This window comes from Dromiciops gliroides, chromosome 2, assembly GCF_019393635.1.
Source record: "Dromiciops gliroides isolate mDroGli1 chromosome 2, mDroGli1.pri, whole genome shotgun sequence".
Classification (NCBI taxonomy): domain Eukaryota; kingdom Metazoa; phylum Chordata; class Mammalia; order Microbiotheria; family Microbiotheriidae; genus Dromiciops; species Dromiciops gliroides.
In genome coordinates, this window is record NC_057862.1 from 375007609 (window position 1) to 375026222 (window position 18614).

Consider the following 18614-nt stretch of genomic DNA (forward strand, 5'->3'; position numbering starts at 1 on the left):
GAAGAAGAAGAAGAAGAAGAAGAAGAAGAAGAAGAAGAAGAAGAAGAAGAAGAAGAAGAAGAAGAAGAAGAAGAAGAAGAAGAAATGGTCTGGTTCTAGAATGAGTTTGAGCACAAAGTAGTATACCAACTCCCAACCCCAGGGGAGAGGGCAGGGGATTTCTGCCCTGCAGAGGTTAGAATAAGCCTAGGTGAATAGGTGAAAACACAGAGCCTTTACTTCAGGAAACTAGCAGAAGAGGGAGATTTCAGGAGACAGACAGAGAGAGAGAGAGAGAGAGAGAGAGAGAGAGACCTCCATCTCACTCAGCCTCATCTTTCCCAGGGTGTGCCCCTCCCTCTTGCCTGTTGATTCTCCCAGATTTCAGGAATAAGAAACTGGGAGTTTTGCATCATACTTTTACTAATTAATCAGCAAGGCTTTCCTGCAACTATGCCATCATCTCTACATTCTTCCTGTGTCTAGAATCCCTCTTCACCCTCTCCATCTGTTGAGTTTCTACCCATTCTTCAAGGCTCAATTTAGGTAGGCCTTCATCAGGAAGCTTTTCCTAATCTATTGCCACTCCCTCCCACCCAGTCAGACGTTCCCACTCTTCTGAGCTCACAGCACGTGGTGCTCTTTTTATGGCCTTATTCACAGTGCCTGACAGACAGCAGGTGCTTAATAAATGCTTGCTTGTTTGATTAATGTAGATACTTTATTTCCCCCTACCAAGTTGTGAACTTCTAGAGTCGGGCTTTCTTGTTTATATTTGTATCTTTCTCAAGTAAACTGCTAGGTGGTGCAGTGGATAGACTGACAGTCCTGAAGTTCAAATCTGACCTCAGACACTAGCTGTGTGACCCTGGGCAAGTCACTTAACCTTGTCTTTCTTAGTTTTCTCATCTGTAAAAATAAGATGGAGAAGGAAATAGTAAACCACTACAATATCTTTGCCAAGAAAGCCCCAATTGGGTCACAAAGAGTCAGACACAACTGAAACAACTTTCTCAAGTGCCTGAAGCTGTTTGTAGAAATAAATGAATGGATGAATACAGTGACTATAGGATCATAGGATCTTTTTTAATTTAAAAAAAAATTAAAATTACTTAGAAGCATTCAGAATGTCAACAAAATAGCTGCAACTTTTTTTTTGCTTGCAATTACATAGTGTTATTCAGTTAACAGAATGTTATTTCATATGCTGCATTAAAGACAATTGAAGATGAAAATTACCTACATCCATATATAGTTATCCCTTCCACATCGAGGGGAGTAAGGGGATGGCACTCCTTCCCTCATCTGGCCCTTTTTTTTTTCTTTCTTTGTGGGGCAATGAGGGTTAAGTGACTTGCCCAGGATCACACAGCTAGTAAGTATCAACTGTCATGGGTTGGATTTGAACTCAGGTCCTCCTGAATCCAGGGCTGGTGCTCTATCCACTGTGCCACCTAGCTGCCCCTTCCTCCCCTCATCTGGAAAACCTGTGTAAAATTTTTTGGTCCTCCAAAAAATTCTATCAGAGAAGACATTGAAATTTTTTTCTTTTGTGGAGTATTTACAGTCTCTTACTGTATTTGGTCATAGGTGATATGTAGGTCAATGTTAAGTAAAAATACTATACATATATTTTATGCACTTCTGAGGTGCTAAACGTTTTTTTGTGTCATCTGCTGGCCTTTGTGTGTCGTCTGCTACTTCCGCAAAACTTCCTGAAATTCCCATTTAATTTCTTATGCATATCTGCGATATATGGAAACTGCAGTTGGGGAAAGTTGTGATGTAGAAGGGATAACTAACAAATTTGTGCTGAAAACCAACAAGAACCTATTTTTAATTTCCTTGTGTCAGTTTGCAGTTATTCTCCACCCCCCCCCCCACCCCATACTGTACTGTTGAAAATACCACTAAAGGATAGGGCTATCTAAAGATGCATTCAGTAGCAGGCTAACTATACAAAAAAAAAAAAAAAAAGACACTGTACAATTTAAAAAACAAATCTTACCCAGTCTCATATTTTGTTTAAAAAGAGTGAGTCGTGCACAGGGGGGTTAAATGTTTTATAAACAAGAAAAAAACTACTCTAGAATCAACTTATTCATTGTCATATTTTTCTTCATCTCCCTCATCATCTTCATCTTCCTTCTCTTCCTCCTCCTCCTTTTTCTTGCTCTTCTCATCTTTGACATCTTCTCCCCTTTTATGCACAATCAAGTTTTCCTGTAGCCTTGGATGCAATGATAGCCTTTTCCTATTTTCCTTTCAGTTTAGCAGCCTTCTTTTCATAAGATTGCTTGTCAACTGTAATGATGCTATTCTGCATCTCCCATTTTTGGGGGCTGAATCTCCAGTAGAGAGACCATGATGCTCTCCTTTGATTTTTTGGATGATACTCAGAACAGAATAAGAAAAAAGCCAAAGGAAGCTTCTTCTTTGCATCGGGGTCTTTGAACTTTTCTGTTTTTCCTGTAGGTGGTATGTAGGTTTTCATTTCTCTTTCAAAATGAACCTCATTAGCTTTTCCAATGTTTTTAAATTTGTCTTTCTCTCTAGCTGACATTGTCTTGTACCTCTTCTGAGCATTTTTTTTTAGTGAGGCAATTGGGGTTAAGTGACTTGCCCAGGGTCACACAGCTAGTAAGTGTTAAGTGTCTGAGGCTGGATTTAAACTCAGGTACTCCTGACTCCAGGGCCAGTGCTCTATCTAACTACTGTGCCACCTAGCTGCCCCTTTCTGAGCATTTTTAAAAGAAAATTCTGAGAAGTTTGCAGAAGCATCTGGATGCTTCTTCTTGTGTTCCTCCCCACAGATTTAAACAAGGAAGACATATGAAGATATTTTTTCCTCTTGGCTTCTTGGGATCACCTTTGTCCAATTAAAAAATGATTTTCCCTCATCTCTGCATTGAGCAGTTCATTGTCTATTCAGCTCATCCTTGGCCCAGTACTATCTCTATAGAGCTCAATGTGCTACCATGGCTGTGGATCATTGGATTCAGAGATGCAAAAAACTTTATCCCCACTCAGGGGGTGGCTAGGTGGCGCAGTGGATAAAGCACCGGCCCTGGATTCAAGAGTACCTGAGTTTAAATCCGGCCTCAGACACTTGACACTTACTAGCCGTGTGACCCTGGGCAAGTCACTTAACCCCCATTGCCCGCAAAATAAATAAATAAAAATAAATAAAAGTTTTAAAAAAAAACAACAAAAAAACTTAATCCCTACTCAGAAAGCAGCTAAGTGGCCCAGTGGATAGAGCACTGTGCCTGGAGACAGGAAGACATAAGTTCAAATTCAACCTTAGATACTAGCTGTGTGACCCTGAGCGAGTTGCTTAACCTCTGTTTGCCTCAGTTTTCTCAATGCTAAAATGGGGATAAGAGTACCTACCTTACAGGGTTGTTGGGAGGATCAAATGGGATAATATCTGTAAAATGCTTGGCACAGAGTAGCTATTATTATTGATGTGTTCCCTTCATTTTACAGAGAAGAAAACAGGTGAGACCACCAGTCTAGTAGAATGCAGAGCTGGGAACTCCTGATGCCCAATCCAGAACTCTTCCCACTGCCAGAAAACTGGCAGAGAGGCCAATTTCTGCTCAATAAATGGAAAACTCCTTAATAATAAGAGCTGACTGGCAGTGGATTAGACTGCCTCAGGAAATAGAAGTGACGTGGGCACTTGTCAGGGCTGTTGTAGAGGGATCAGAGGGTTTGGTCATCTAGCTCAATTTTCTCATTTTATGGATGAGGAAAATATGTCCAGAGAGGTGGGATCACTTGCCCAAGGTCACAGAGTACATGGTAGAGCTGGGATTCAAGCCATTCAACCCATTGTTGCTTCCTGCTGGAGTATGGATTAGAAGCCCTCTAAGATTCCTTCCTTTTCTGTGATTCTGAAACCAACCTAGAACTATGTAAATGAGTTTTTATATTATTTCTAGCTTCTTATTAGCAATTAGTACGGCTGCTTTCAGTAAACTGAACTTCCCCAAATCACACTGAGGCAGCAGTACTCCCCCAACCCCACCTTAAAATGTAATAGTATTTTATTTTTTACAATTACATGTAAAGATAATTTTCAACATTCTTTTTTTTTTTTTTAGTGAGGCAATTGGGGTTAAGTGACTTGCCCAGGGTCACACAGCTAGTAAGTGTTAAGTGTCTGAGGCCGGATTTGAACTCAGGTACTCCAGACTCCAGGGCCAGTGCTCTATCCACTGCGCCACCTAGCTGCCCCCTCAACATTCATTTTTGAAAGATTTTGAATTCCAAATTTTTTTCTCTCCCTCCCAACCCCCCTCCCCAGGTACAACCAAGTACATTCTTCTTGAAGTAGATTGTTGCTACTTACTGCCTGTGTGACCTTCCCATCTGGATAATGGAGGGATTGAACTCTAAGTGAGCTCTAAGGTCCCTTTCTAGTTGTCTAAATCTGTTCCTATGATTCTCTGACCTTGAGTCTCTAGGGGAAGTTAATCCATTCATCTCGGAAACTCTTTGCCCTTGACTGATGATGAAATATAAACTAGTCCATCTAGCTCCTGAAGGTGTTTCTCTTTCACATGCCACATTACCCAGGCCATCTAGTTCCACCCCACCCAATTTGCTTCTGTTATTTTCCATTGGCTTACCAGATTCCCTCTCTTGCTCAGTTGTTCAGTCCTTTTTCCAGTTGTTTCTGATTCTTCATGACCCCATTTGGAGTTTTCTGGGCAAAGATATTAGAGTTGCCATTTCCTTCTCCAGCTCATTTTACAGATAAGGAAACTGAGGGAAATGGGGTTAAGTGACTTGTGCAGGGTCACACAGCTAGTAAGTGTCTGAGGCTAGATTTGAACTCAGCAAGTTGAGCCTTCTTGACTCCATGCCTGGCACTCTAACCACTTTGTCATCTAACTTCCTTGGTCACCACTTCCCTATTTTTGTTGTTGTTGTTGTTTTGTTTTTGTGGGGAAGTGAGAGTTAAGTGACTTGCCCAGAATCATATAGCTAGTAAGTGTCAAGTGTCTGAGGCTGGATTTGAACTCAAGTCCTCCTGAATCCAGGGCTGTGAAAGGTAAATGAATATTAGAAGATCATCTAGGCATAGGCCTAGCTCACAAGCCTGTGTTTGCCCCCTCTATGAACTCCCAGATGTTTTCTGCTAACTCTAGCTGTAGCTTAATGTGGGAAATTGCCCCTGTTCTGACTGAGAGTGGGAATGTGAAGGAGGATGTCCTGCTGGGATCCTGGCCAGGTCCCTTCTAGGCATATCTCACTGATTAACTGCCTAAGGGTCCCAGGAACTAGCCATTCCTAGGGACTATAAACAATTCCAGGAGTAGTCCTGGAGGGTTGGCTCCCCCTTAGGTGTATGTCCTGAGGAACGAAAAGTTTATTCCAACTTCTCTGGCAGTGATCCCGCGCAAACTCACTTGGTGTCAGTCATAAAATTAGCTCATCATACAAGCCACTATTGGTGGCTTCAAGCCACTTTTGTTTAAGATACTATATAAGTCAAAGTAAGCCCCAACCTCTTTGGAGTCTCACCCGTGAAGAGGACGCTCTACCCAGGATATTCCCAATGGGGACTCTGGGAGGTGTACCAGGACCCCCAGCCAATGGACCCAGGAGTTGGTGCTTCCCCGATTTGGTGATGTATTTTCCCTTTAAATCTCTACATAGTGGTCTCTTCTGCTTTAATAGTTACATTGTTAGGCTGCTTACTTTATTGCTGCTGCAAAACTAATATCTCTTTTCCTGTACTATAATATTGATTAAATCGAATTTTCTTCACCTGGTGTTGGAGTGTCATTTTTGTAGGAGCGAATCCGAATATTATCCTTAACAATACAGGCTGGTACCTTATCCATTGCACCACCTAGCTGCCCCTATTACCACTCCCCTATTTTTGTATAGTGTTCCTCAATTAGAATACAGGCTCCTAAAGACAGGGATTGTTTCTCTTTTTGTTTTTGTAGGGGCAGCAATTAGCACCATGCCAGGGACATAGTAAGCACTCAAAGTTAATAGATTCTCCTTCCTTCCTCCCTCCTTCCCTCCTTCCCTCCTTCCCTCCTTCCCTCCTTCCCTCCTTCCCTCCCTCCCTCATTCCTTCCTTCCTTCCTTCCTTCCTTCCTTCCTTCCTTCCTTCCTTCCTTCCTTCCTTCCTTCCTTCCTTCCTTCCTTCCTTCCTTCCTTCCTTCCTTCCTTCCTTCCTTCCTTCCTTCCTTCTTTCTTTCCTGATTCTCAGACCCTGTCTTCAGAAAGGATTTACCCATCAATTTCCTAAGCTCTACTACTTGGATTAATCCCCTTCTGTGGCTTGGTTGCCTCATGGTTCCACTCATCAGCTCATAGGTGAATGGATCTAGAATTGGAAGGATCCTTAGTGGTCCTCAAGATGTGAAGAAACTTCCTTGAATCTACTCACATTGGAGACATAGATCTTTAGGTTCTCTTTATTGATTGATTTAATTTTTAGACTTTCCCCTGAGGGAAAGAAGGGAGGAGAATAAGGAGGATGGGTTGGAAGGGGAACAGAACACTAATCAACAATGAAAACAATCTCTGTAGCCAATAGGTCTCTAGAGGGCTTTAGGTAATTGCTTAAGCAATCAATAAATCAAACAAGCATTTACAGAGCATGCATCAACCAGTAAGTGGACTCTGATTCAGGAAGGCATTTGAAGAGATCACCTCTGATTTCTTTTCCAACTCAGAGATTCTATGATTCTGTAAATGAGCTAAACATTAAATTCTAGACTCTCTAGGCTCTTTCTCTATTTCTTGTGCTGGATCTTTACCCAGAGCATGTCCTCTAACCAAAGGTATCCCTCAGGGTTCTATCCTGGGACCCTTTCTTTTCTCTCTCTATGCTACCTCACTACTCAAATCTACTAGTAGTTGTTCAGTAGTTTCAGTTGTGTCTGATTCTTCCTGACCCTATTTGGGGTTTTCTCGACAGAGATACTGGAGTGGTTTGCCATGTCCTTTTCCAGCTCATTTGATAAATGAGGAAACTGAGGCAAACAGGATTAAGTGACTTGCCCAGGGTCACACAGCTAGTGTCTGAGGTTGAATTTGAACTTGGGTCTTCCTGACTCCAGGCCTGGTATAATATTCTCTGTTCCATCTAGCAGTCCCCAAATCTACCTACCCTGACCCACATTCTCTGCTGATCTCCAATCTCACATCTCTAGCTGCCTTTCAGACATGTCCAACTGGATGCCCAGTAGATATCTTAAATTCAACATGTCCAAAATGAAACCCATTATATTTCCTCTAGACCCTCCTTACTCCTCCCTTCCTTATTACTGGAGAGGGAAACATCAATCTCCTAGTCTTTCAGGCTCAAAATATGGGGATCTTCCTCAATTCCTCATTATTCTGATATGGGTCTGGGGTAACTCTCCTGGAGAAGCTAAACTAAAGGATGGACTTACCTTAAGAAGTAAAGGGCGATAAGCCCATTAGGTGTGGCTGCTGCCTGATCTTTGCCAAGGGACAGAGATAACTCCAGAAGTCAGGACCACCACCCCATTCAAGCTTTCCCCACCCCCAAAGGGAACTTTCCATAGTCAGGTGGTCACCCCATCAGTCCCCACACCATCTGTCCTCTATAAAGGCTGAAGAGAAAGGTATCACATCTCTGAACCATCTCCCCTTGAGGGAAGTTTTTGAAGTCTCTCTTGGTCACTTTCTCTAAGCACACAAATAAAAGACTATTTTAATCTCATTGAATTGTGTGGGAAAGGCTGTAATTTTTAAAAAAATATATTTTATTTATTTATTTTTTAGTGAGGCAATTGGGGTTAAGTGACTTGCCCAGGGTCACACAGCTAGTAAGTGTTAAGTGTCTGAGGTCAGATTTGAACTCAGTTACTTCTGACTCCAGGGCTGGTGCTCTATCCACTGTGCCATCTAGCGCCCCGGCTGTAATTCTTTAAAGAGGAATACCTAAGGACCCCCACCACCTTTTTCCCCTGTGGCAATTTCTCACCCTCAGTGTCCAAGCCATTGCCAAGGCCTGTCTATTACCTTTGTAAAATCTCTCAAATATGCCCTTTTCTCTTCTGACACTGCCACCATTCATTCAGGTGTAAGCCCTCATCATCTCATGCTTGAACTATTGCAATATTCTGCTCATGAGGCTGCCTGCCTCAAGTCTCTCCCCACTGTAATTCATCTGCGATTTAGCCTAAATTTCACGTCCAACCTTTCCCCTCCCCACCATTGCCTCCAGGATCAAATAATAAATGTTCTGTTTGGGCATTCAAAGTCCTTCATAACCTATCCTTCTCTTCCCTTCCTAATCTTCTTATACCTAACTCCCTACTGAGTACTTTTCCAGCCAGTGACACTGACCTCCATGCTGTTCCAGAAATGAGACATTCCATCTCTTGGATCTGCTCGTTTTCTCTGGCTGTCCCCCATGCCTGGAGTGCTCTCCCTCCTCCACTCTGACCTCTGACCTCCCTGGCTGCCTTTGAATCTCAGCTAAAGTCCCATCATTTACAGGAAGCTTTCCCCAACCCCTCTTAACTCTAGTTCTTTTCCTTTGGTATTATCTTTTATTTATCCTGTATAGAGTTGTTTGCATGTATTTGTTTGCATGTTGTTTTCCTCATTAGATTGGGAGCTCCCTGAGGGCAGACACACCTTCACCTCTTTTTGTATCCCCAGTGTCTGGGGCATAAGAGGCACTTAAATGGTTATTTATTTACTGATTGATTTTGACTCTATCTACTCTATCTCCTTTCAGTAACTGGTATTGCTTAAGGCTCCTTCCAAACCTGAAATTCTCTGTTCCCTGATATTAAGGAACTCACAGTTTAGTTTACACACATTCAGTAATTAGGGAAGAATCCAAGACAGTTTATAACAAGGTGCTAAATTGTGTGGTTGGGGTAGGATGATTCCTTGGATGAAAGCTGGGCTTTGGAGGATTTTTTTTTTTTTTGTGGGAGAGGGGTCAGTATTCCAGGCAGGGAAAGGAATTTTATTTAGGAAAGGAAATTTGAGCCTCTGTCTTGGGCAGGAGACATTCACTCATCAGGTCCTAGGGGGAGGAATGGAGCCTAATTAGGTGGATGGCAGTGACTGGTTTGGAAAGTGACCATCACTTCCCATCCTGATTATCTTCTCTGAAAGACAAAATGAGTGAAGAAAAGAACTTAGATGTAGCATTCTATATCAAGATGCTGAATGTGATGACAGACATTTTTTAAAAAAAGTTAATAGGCCGGGTGCTCTACTAGTATTGTCTCATTTGATCCTTGGAGGGAGGTGCTATAATTAGCCCTATTTTACAGATGAGGAAACTTTGACAGAGGTTAAGTTGCCCAGGGTCACACAGTCAGTAAGTGTCAGGGGTCAGATTTGAACTCAGGCCTGGAGCTCTATTCAGTGAGTCACCTAGTTGCCTTCTAAATATGACTTGGGACCACAGGCACAGGAGAGATTCTCAGGAGAAGCTCCATTATCTCTTACTCTAGCAAATCTTATTTTACTCTTGAACTTGAACTTGGAGTTCCTGGACCTGGGTCAGTACACTATATACCCTTATGTGAAAGAGAGCAGGTCCCAGAATCATTGAATGTTAGAACTAGAAGTTCTAACATTTAGAGTACATCAAGTATGACTCATTTTACAGAGGGGAAATTGAAACCCAAAAGATCAAATAATCTCCCCAAGGTCACATGACTTTACAGAATCCAGACTTTTTCCCAGGTCTTCTGACACCCAGAGCAGGAGTCTATCCAAGTATACCATGAGGCCTTATGTGGTCAAGGCCAGAGACAATGTCCTAATGTTGTTCCTTTGGCCCAGTTGACATTGGACTTGACTCTGCAGTCTCAACTTGCATCAGATTGGATATTGAAGACCCACCAGGTAATGAGGTCTAATGGGCATACTTCCTGGAGCCACTAGCACTTAAAGGAGGCCTCAGGAAATGGTTAGGATAGTTACAAACTGTGCTGGGGGGAAGGAGAAGCAAGCACTAATATTACTTCCTATGGTTTCTTCCCATTTTTATCCCATCCTCTCATTTCTTATTTTCCTTCCCTTCTCTCTCTCTCTCTCTCTCTTTCTAAATGAAATAGCCCTCAAGAAGTTTACATTTTATTGGAGGACACAATGTGCACAGTTTTAAGTAATAGTCATTAAACATTTCTTTTTATTTATTTATTTTTTTGCACGGGGCAGTGAGGGTTAAGTGAGTTGCCCAGGGTCACACAGCTAGTGTCAAGTGTCTGAGGACAGATTTGAACTCAGGTCCTCCTGAATCCAGGGCCAGTGCTCTATCCACTGTGCCACCTAGCTGCCCCCTCCTTCCCTTTCTCTTTTGTTTGTTTTTTTGTTTTTTGTTTTTTTTGTTGGGCAATGAGGATTAAGTGACTCGCCCAAGGTCACACAGCTAGTTAATGCCAAGTGGCCGAGGCCGGACTTGAACTCAGGTCCTCCTGACTCCAGGGCCAGTGCTCTATACACTGGACCACCTAGCTGCCCCCCCTTCCCTTTCTCTTAATGGAATCAGAGTCATCTCAACCTAGAGAGAAGTTTTGAGAACATGAGAGGTCAGAACTGGAAGGGGACCCAGAACCTAGAATGTTAGAGCTAAATAGGTCTTTAGAACATAGAGCATGGAGTTAGAGATAAGGAGAAATCTTTAAATGATTTGATAGTTGACATTCATAAGATTTCCAAAATATTTTACACACATCATCTCACTTGATTCTTATAACCACCCTCAAAACCTTTCTGTAGCTTCATTCATCCTCTCTTCCTTTACTCCAGTTTCAGAGCATGAGGTAGTCCTCCTTGCCAAAGCTAACCCCTCTATTTGTACCTCTGATCTCATCCTCTCTTGATTCCTCTAAGATTTTGCCTTATCGCTTTCTCTGCCATCTTCAGTGGTAGATCTAACTACTGGTGATCAAATAAAATAATATTTGTGAAAAGCAGTCAGCACAGTGCCTGACACATAGTAGGTGCTATATGAATGTTTATTCCTTTCCTCTCTCTTACTGACTTCTTCCCCATTGCTGGCACACATGCTCAGGCCTCCCCCATCTTTAAAAAAAACCCTTCCTTTGTCCTTGACAACCCCTCAAATGTCCTATATTTTTCCTTTCTTTCATTGCTGAACTCCTAGAAAGAAGATCTTCACCAGCTGCCTCTACTCCCTTCCCACATGTGAGGAAATGGGTAATGGTCTCCTCTCAATAAAGATATAACCGTTGGGGAAGCTAGGTGGCACAGTGGATAGAGCACCGGCCCTGGAATCAGGAGTACCTGAGTTCAAATCCGACCTCAGACACTTAACACTTACCAGCTGTGTGACCCTGGGCAAGTCACTTAACCCCAATTGCCTCACTAAAAAAAAAAAGATATAACCGTCACTATTCAAATTACACTCCTCTGGACCTGTTTGAGGACAAAGGTCTCAGTCCCCCTCCCCGATGTCAAACAGATCACATGGTTCAAATAGCCCCAAGCTGGTCTCAATGAGGTCTTCTTCTTATCTGTGTCCGTATAAGGGAAGATTGAAGAAATGTCCCTGTGTCACCTTCCCCATTGGCTGAGAACCCAAAGAATAATTATGGAAATTAGGGTTAAGAATACTTTGTTCTGGTTAGCTAGCGTTCATGTGTAGACTGTAACCCTTAAGTAATCGGCCAGTGATGAACAGGGGGAGCATCCATTTCATGTTAGGGACTAGGGATTAAAATGGGGCCTGTGAGCCTGCACTCTGCATTTGCTGGCTGTAGCACTTATTTGTAAGTGTCCATTCTCAGGAGAATGAAGATAAATGAGCCTTTGACACATTGCCGTTGAGTTCCAGAGAATTATTGAGCAAGGGGCATTTTTCTATCACCACACATTCCTCAATACCTTTTCAATCTGGTTTTGAAATCAGTACCCCACTAAAACTGATCTTTCAAAGTTACCAGTGACCTCCTAATTACTAAATCCAGTGATCTTTATGGAGTCCTCATTTTCCTCCACTGGCTCTGTAGCTTTTTCCACTGACGGTCAGCCAGCCTCTCTTTCGCCTGACTTTTTTTTTTTTTTTTGCAGGGCAATGAGGGTTAAGTGACTTGCCCAGGGTCACACAGCCAGTAAGTGTCAAGTGTCTGAGGCTGGATTTGAACTCAGGTACTCCTGAATCCAGGGCCGGTGCTATATCCACTGTGCCATCTAGCTGTCTCCCCCCTCCCCCCGCCTCTGACTTATTTTTAATGACATGGCTCCTTTCTGATTTTCTTTCTGAGTTTATGATCACTCCTTATCCATCTCCTTTGTTGGCTCATCATTAATTTTCTGTCTTCCAAATATGGATGCTTCTCAAGGCTCTGCCTTAGGTCTTCTTTTCTTTTCATCTTCTGCTCTCTCCCTGGATGATTTCATCAGTGCTCATGGGTCCAATTATCACCTCTTTGTAGGTGAGTATCAAATCTAAATATTCATATCTAATCTCTTCCCTGAACTGCAGGCCTACATAAGTGCCAGCACCACATACAAACCTCTTTGTGGGTGTCCTGTCACCACCCCAAATGTGTCATTTTCAAATTCATCATCTTCCCTAAACTTTCTGTTGATGGCAACACCATTATCTTAGTCACATAGGTTCAAAACCTTGGAGTTGTATCTTTGACTTTTCTTTCCCTTACACCATCACCTTCCTGAACCCCACTCCCCATCTATATTTTCCCAATTTTTATTGATTCTTTCTCCCTAATATTCTTCAGTTTTCCTCTCTATTGTTTCCTTAAAGAGATAGCTACCACCCTAATTCAAGTGCTTATCACTTCTTGACTGGGTGATTGTAAAAGTCTTTTAACTGGTCTCCCTGCCTCCAGTTGTAGTGTGCAATTCATCCTTCACATAGCTACCAAAATAATTTTTGCAAGGCACAGGTTTTACCATGTTATTGCCCTAACCCAGAAATTCCTTGTGTCCCCGCTGCTAATAGGTTAAAATACAAACCCCTTAACCTGGCATTTAAGAACCTTGCCAATCTGGATCCAACCCACTTTTATAGATGTATTTCATACTATTACCTTTCATGTACTTTGTTTCAGCCAAACCAGACTGCTCACTTCCTGCTGAACTCTATATGCTGTCAGTGTTTTTGCAAGGACTATGCCCCATTCCTAGAGAAACCTCCCTCCTCATCTCCTTTCACAATCTTTCTTTTCTTTCAGGGTGCAGCCTACTCTGTGCAGCCTTCCCTGAACCCTGCTAAAAGTGTTCTGTCTCTTTTCAAGGGCCTAGGATACAGTACAAATTTAATGCTTATTTGATGGGATTTGATTTTGGTGAGTATGGCCGATATTACTTTTCCCATTTTGCAGATAAGAAAAGTGAGGCTTGAGAGAAGCTTTGTTTAAGTGATTTGCCTATGTCATCACAGATAATGCCTTTTCGGAAGTGGGATCTGAGCATAAATATCACCCAACTTTAAGCTCAGCTCTCTTTCCATTGTGTCTTGATGACAATCTAGAATAGTATTCCAGAACTTGAAGGGGCCTTATGACAGTATATGATGTCATAACAGCAAATGTCTTCAGAGATTATCCAGTCCAATCCTCTCATTTAAAAACAGACAACAAACCTACCATCCTATAGCTTTCCTCCCTTTTCCTCCCCCTTTCCTCAACTCCTAGAAAAAGCTGTCTACACTCATTGTCTCTATTTACTTCTTCACGCAGTCTTAGCCTCTTGCCCTCTGGCTTCTGATATCACTCAACTGAAATGGATATCTCCAAGATTACTAGTGAAGGATAACATCCAATTGTCCTTTTTGCTGGTCCCATCCTTATTGAATTCTGTGTAGCATTTGATGCCTTTGGCTAACCTCTTTCTTTTCTTTTCTTTTTTCAGGGCAATGAGGGTTAAGTGACTTGCCCAAGGTCACACAGCTAGTAATGTGTCAAGTGTCTGAGGATAGATTTGAACTCAAGTCCTCTTGAATCCAGGGCTGGTGCTCTATCCACTGTGCCATCTAGCTGCCCCCTACCCTTTTTCCCTATAGATACTCCTTCATCCCTTGGGTTTCCTGGCTCTGCTCTTTCCTAGTTCTCCTTTTACCTATCTTGCTGCTACTTCTCAGTCTTCTTTGCTAGATCATCATCTCTGTCCATGATCTCTGTGCATGGTCATACCAAGGGTTTGTCCTGAGCTTTGTTCTCTCTCTCTCTCTCTCTCTCTCTCTCTCTCTCTCTCTCTCTCTCTCTCTCTCTCTTTCTCTCTGATTTCAGTAACTCCCATGGTTTCAATTTTCACCTCTAGGCAGATGACTCCCAGATCCAGTCTCTTTCCTGATCTCTGAGCCCTTATTACCAACCATCCTGGTCCTCCATCTGTTACTATCTCCCTCTCACACAATCTATTCTGTATGTAACTTGTATACACCTAATTTTAACATGGGGTCTTCCCCATTAGAATGTAATCTTCTTCTGCGGGGCAGCTAGGTGGCGCAGTGGATAGAGCACTGGCTCTGGAGTCAGGAGCACCTGAGTTCAAGTCCGGCCTCAGACACTTAACACTTACTAGCTGTGTGACCCTGGGCAAGTCACTTAACCCCAATTGCCTCACTAAAAAAAAAAGAAAGAAAAAAAGAATGTAATCTTCTGGATAGGGACCACTTAAAAAATTAATTTATCTTATTCTGACCTTAAGAAATAAAACAAGCATTTCTATAACATTGGAATAGATAAAAAGATGACTGCACATGAAACTATAAATCTATTATATACAACTTGCTATTCCTTTTAAATACATAATAAATTTATCACGTAACTTTCTTTTCCCCCCTTTTTTTCTTTCCCTCCCCCCACCCTCCACCATAGAGATGGCTACCATTAGACACAAATATATGTATGTATACACACACATATATAAAATCATTCTACACATACTTCTATTTATCAGTTCTTTCTCTGGATGCGGATAGAAGCCTCCTTCATAATCCTTTGTAATTACTTTGGTTATTTATAATAGTAAAAATGACTTAGTGGGGCAGCTAGGTGGCACAGTGGATAAAGCATTGGCCCTAGATTCAGGAGGACCTGAGTTCAAATCCGGCCTCAGACACTTGATACTTACTAAATGACTTAGTAACTCAAAGTTGTTCTTAAAACAATATTGCTGTTACTGTGTACAACATTCTCTTGGTTTTGCTCATTTCTCTCTTCATTGTTCTGTTCAAGTCAATTCGTGTTTTTCTAAGCTCATTGAGCTCATCATTTCGTTCTGCTTTTCTTTGTATCCTCAGTGCTTAGCCCACTGGCATTTAATAAATGCTTGTTGATTGACAATTAGACATCATCCACTAGATGCCCAGGAAGCATTTTAAATTTAACAGTCTAAACCAGAACCCATTAACTCCCGGCCCCCCCCCCCCCCGCCCCATAATTCATTGCTCATCCTAACTTCCCTATTTCTGTTGAGGCCACATCATTATTCTATTTACCCATATTTGCAACCTCAAGTCATCTTCTTTTTTCACTCTTCTCTCATCTACATATCTAATCTTCCACCAAATATTGTAGATTCTAGCCTCAGAGCATCTATCACATTCTACTTCCACAACATCTCCTCTCTCTCTCTCTCTCTCTCTCTCTCTCTCTCTCTCTCTCTCTCTCTCTCTCTCTCTCTCTGCAGGGCAATGAAGGTTAAGTGACTTGCTCAGGGTCACATGCCCCTTTCTCTTTAATCACATACCCATTACCCCAGTTGAGAGCCTTATCACCTCTCTTTTAGATTGTTGCAGTAGCATTCTAATTAGTCTCCTGGCCTCTGTTCCATTCCCTCTCCAATTTTTACTCCACACAGCAGCCAAATTGATATTTCTAAAGCATGGATTCAACCATGACATTTCACTGCTAAAGAAACTCTGGTGGGTTCTCTCTTGCCTCCAGAATAAAATGCCATCTCTTGTTTAGCTTTTAAAGCCTTTTACAATGTGACTTTAGTCTACTTATGCATTATCCTCTATGCCCTCTTCCAAATTGGCCTATTTGCAATTCTCTACACCTGACCACTGTGGGGACCAATTTTTAATTGGGGAGTGTTAGCTAAGCGGCTCACCACAATATTGGGGCAAGGAAGGAGACTGGCAGCCTCCCTCGAAACAGAACAGGATTTATTTTAACAAAAATGAACTTAAAAAAAAAAACACCAAAAACAGGATCAGTAGGATCAAGGGAAAGGAAATAAAATGGGGAAAGGAAAATTATACAACCTGAAAAAATACCTTCTCCCAGCACCCCCACACAGTCCCCAGCCAATTGGCTGGCCGCTCTGACAGTCACATGACTGCCCTCACTAGGCTTCCAATCATTATAATTTTGCCAGGCCCATGTAGGCATCAGCGAGTGGTGATGACGTGAGGTGCCAGCGCCATGGCAATGGCTACAACCAGTGGGTAGAGGACTGTGCGGTTTGTGGTTTTCGAAGCCCCAGGCCAGTGTGCACTGAGGCATAAAAGCCTCAAATAACAATTAATTCTTTACACCTCCCATTTCATGTCTTCCTGACTTTGTACTCGTCCTTCAATGCCTGGAATGTACTCTCTCTTCACCTCTCCCTCCAAAAATCTGTAGCTCCCTTTAAAGCTCAGCTCCATAGCTATTCCTACAGGGAACCTATAATGATTCCCCCATTTCATAGTTACCTTCCCAAGAAAATTATTTTATATCTTTTTAATATTTTACTTATATCTATGTACATGTGCTGTTTTCCTGTAAAATGTAAGCTCCTAGTTCTGGGAGAGATATATTTTATGGAGGAAAAAAACTGAGACCAGCTGCTGCAAGCTGACTCTACTGCCCAGTTCCACACTTCAGAAGGCCTCAACATCGTTTCCCATCCTCTTCATTACTGTTCCAGTCTCAGAGGATGAGGTGCCCTTCTCTTCGTCAATGCCAACTTTTTGGCTTATGTCCTTGATTTCATTCCTTTTGTTTCCTCCAGAGGCTTGCATTTGATCATCCCTTCTCTCTGCCTAATTTTCAGACTTCTCTTGTCCATTGGTTCTTTCTTGATTGCTTACAAGCATCCTTGAACTATTGTAATAGTCTCCTAATTAGTCTCTCTGCATCTATTCTCTGCTTTTTCCAGTGCATCCTCCACATAGCTGTCAAATTGGTATTTGTAAAGCACTGATCTGTACTGCTAATTAAGCTTCAGTGGCTCCACATTGTCCTTAGGGAGGAAAAAAATAAATGCCTAGGTTTTATATTTAGAGTCCTTTACAAGCTGACTCAGGGAACTAGGTGGCACAATGGATAGAGTGACAGACCTAAAGTCAGGATAATTCATCTTCCTGAGTTCAAATCTGGCCTCAGAGACTTACTGTGTGACCTTGGGCAAGTCACTTAACCCTGTTTGCCTCAGTTTCCTCATTTGTAAAATGAGTTGAAGGAGTAAATGGCAAACCACTCCAGTATTTTGTCAAGAAAACCTCAAATAGGGGCAGCTAGGTGGCGCAGTGGATAGAGCACCGGCCCTGGATTCAGGAAGACCTGAGTTCAAATCTGATCTCAGACACTTGAGACTTACTAGCTGTGTGACCCTGGGCAAGTCACTTAACCCCAATTGCCCTGCAAAAAAAAAAAAAAAAAAAAGAAAACCTCAAATGGGATCACAAAGAGTCAGACATGACTGAAAAGCAACTCAACAACAACAACAAAAAACAACGAGCTGGTCCTAGCCTATCTTTTTCAGATGGAAGCCACATTATTCTTCCTCTTACATACTCTATGCTCCAACCCAAAATGCTACTCATCTCTGTTCCCTTTTGACAGCATTCCATCTCTCTCCTGTCTACCTCTGCAGAACCTTTTCTATGCCTGGAATTCTGTCCTTCCTCATACCTCTGCCTCCTAGAAAGGCTTTTTAAAGGCTGGATTTAAATGCTACTTCCTTCAATAGGTCTTTCCTGATTACCCCCAGGAGTTAGTGACTCTTATCAATCCCCATTTATTTACTGTGTCTATATTTGTTATTTCTTTATTGGGGAGCATGTTGTGTCACCCCCAGGAAAATATATTGTAAGCTCTTTGAGAACAGAGACTGCCTCACTTTTATATTTGTATCTCCAGCTCCTAGAACAGTGTTTGGCATTTGATTAACCCTTGAGGAAAAAATTCAGGTCGAGAGAAATTAAGTGACTTGCCCAAGACAATTTAATGAGTATAGGGTAGCATGGGGATTCTTAATGAGACTCTGTTGGCCTTTTGTGATTACTACCACTTCCATTTGAAGCAGTCAATTTACCATCCTCTTACTAATGTATTACAGAATTTTGCCAGGAATCCAAGTCAAGCTCATTGGCCTGTGGTTTTGCAGACTCTACCTTCCTTTCTTTTATGAAAATTGGGACATTTACCTACTTCTGTCCTGAGGTACTTCTCTCCCATTATCCTTAATTGTTCAGAAATCACTGATGATGGCTCAATAATCACATCTGCCAGCTCTTTCGGCCCCTTGGGATGTAGTTCATTTGGGCTTGATGATACGAATCTACCAATGGCAGAAAGGTGTTGTGTTCTCCTGATTTACTTTGGATATCAACTTGATGTTGTCCATGTTTGCTTTGTTCATTCTAGTCCAAAGATCATTCACTTTGGCATGGGAAA

The 18614-nt window shown here is 42.1% G+C and overlaps 1 pseudogene; it reads right to left on the bottom strand.

The window, feature by feature from the left end:
- Positions 1 to 2076: 2076 nt before the first annotated feature.
- LOC122738922 overlaps positions 2077 to 18614 on the bottom strand; it is a 31627-nt pseudogene continuing 15089 nt past the window's right edge.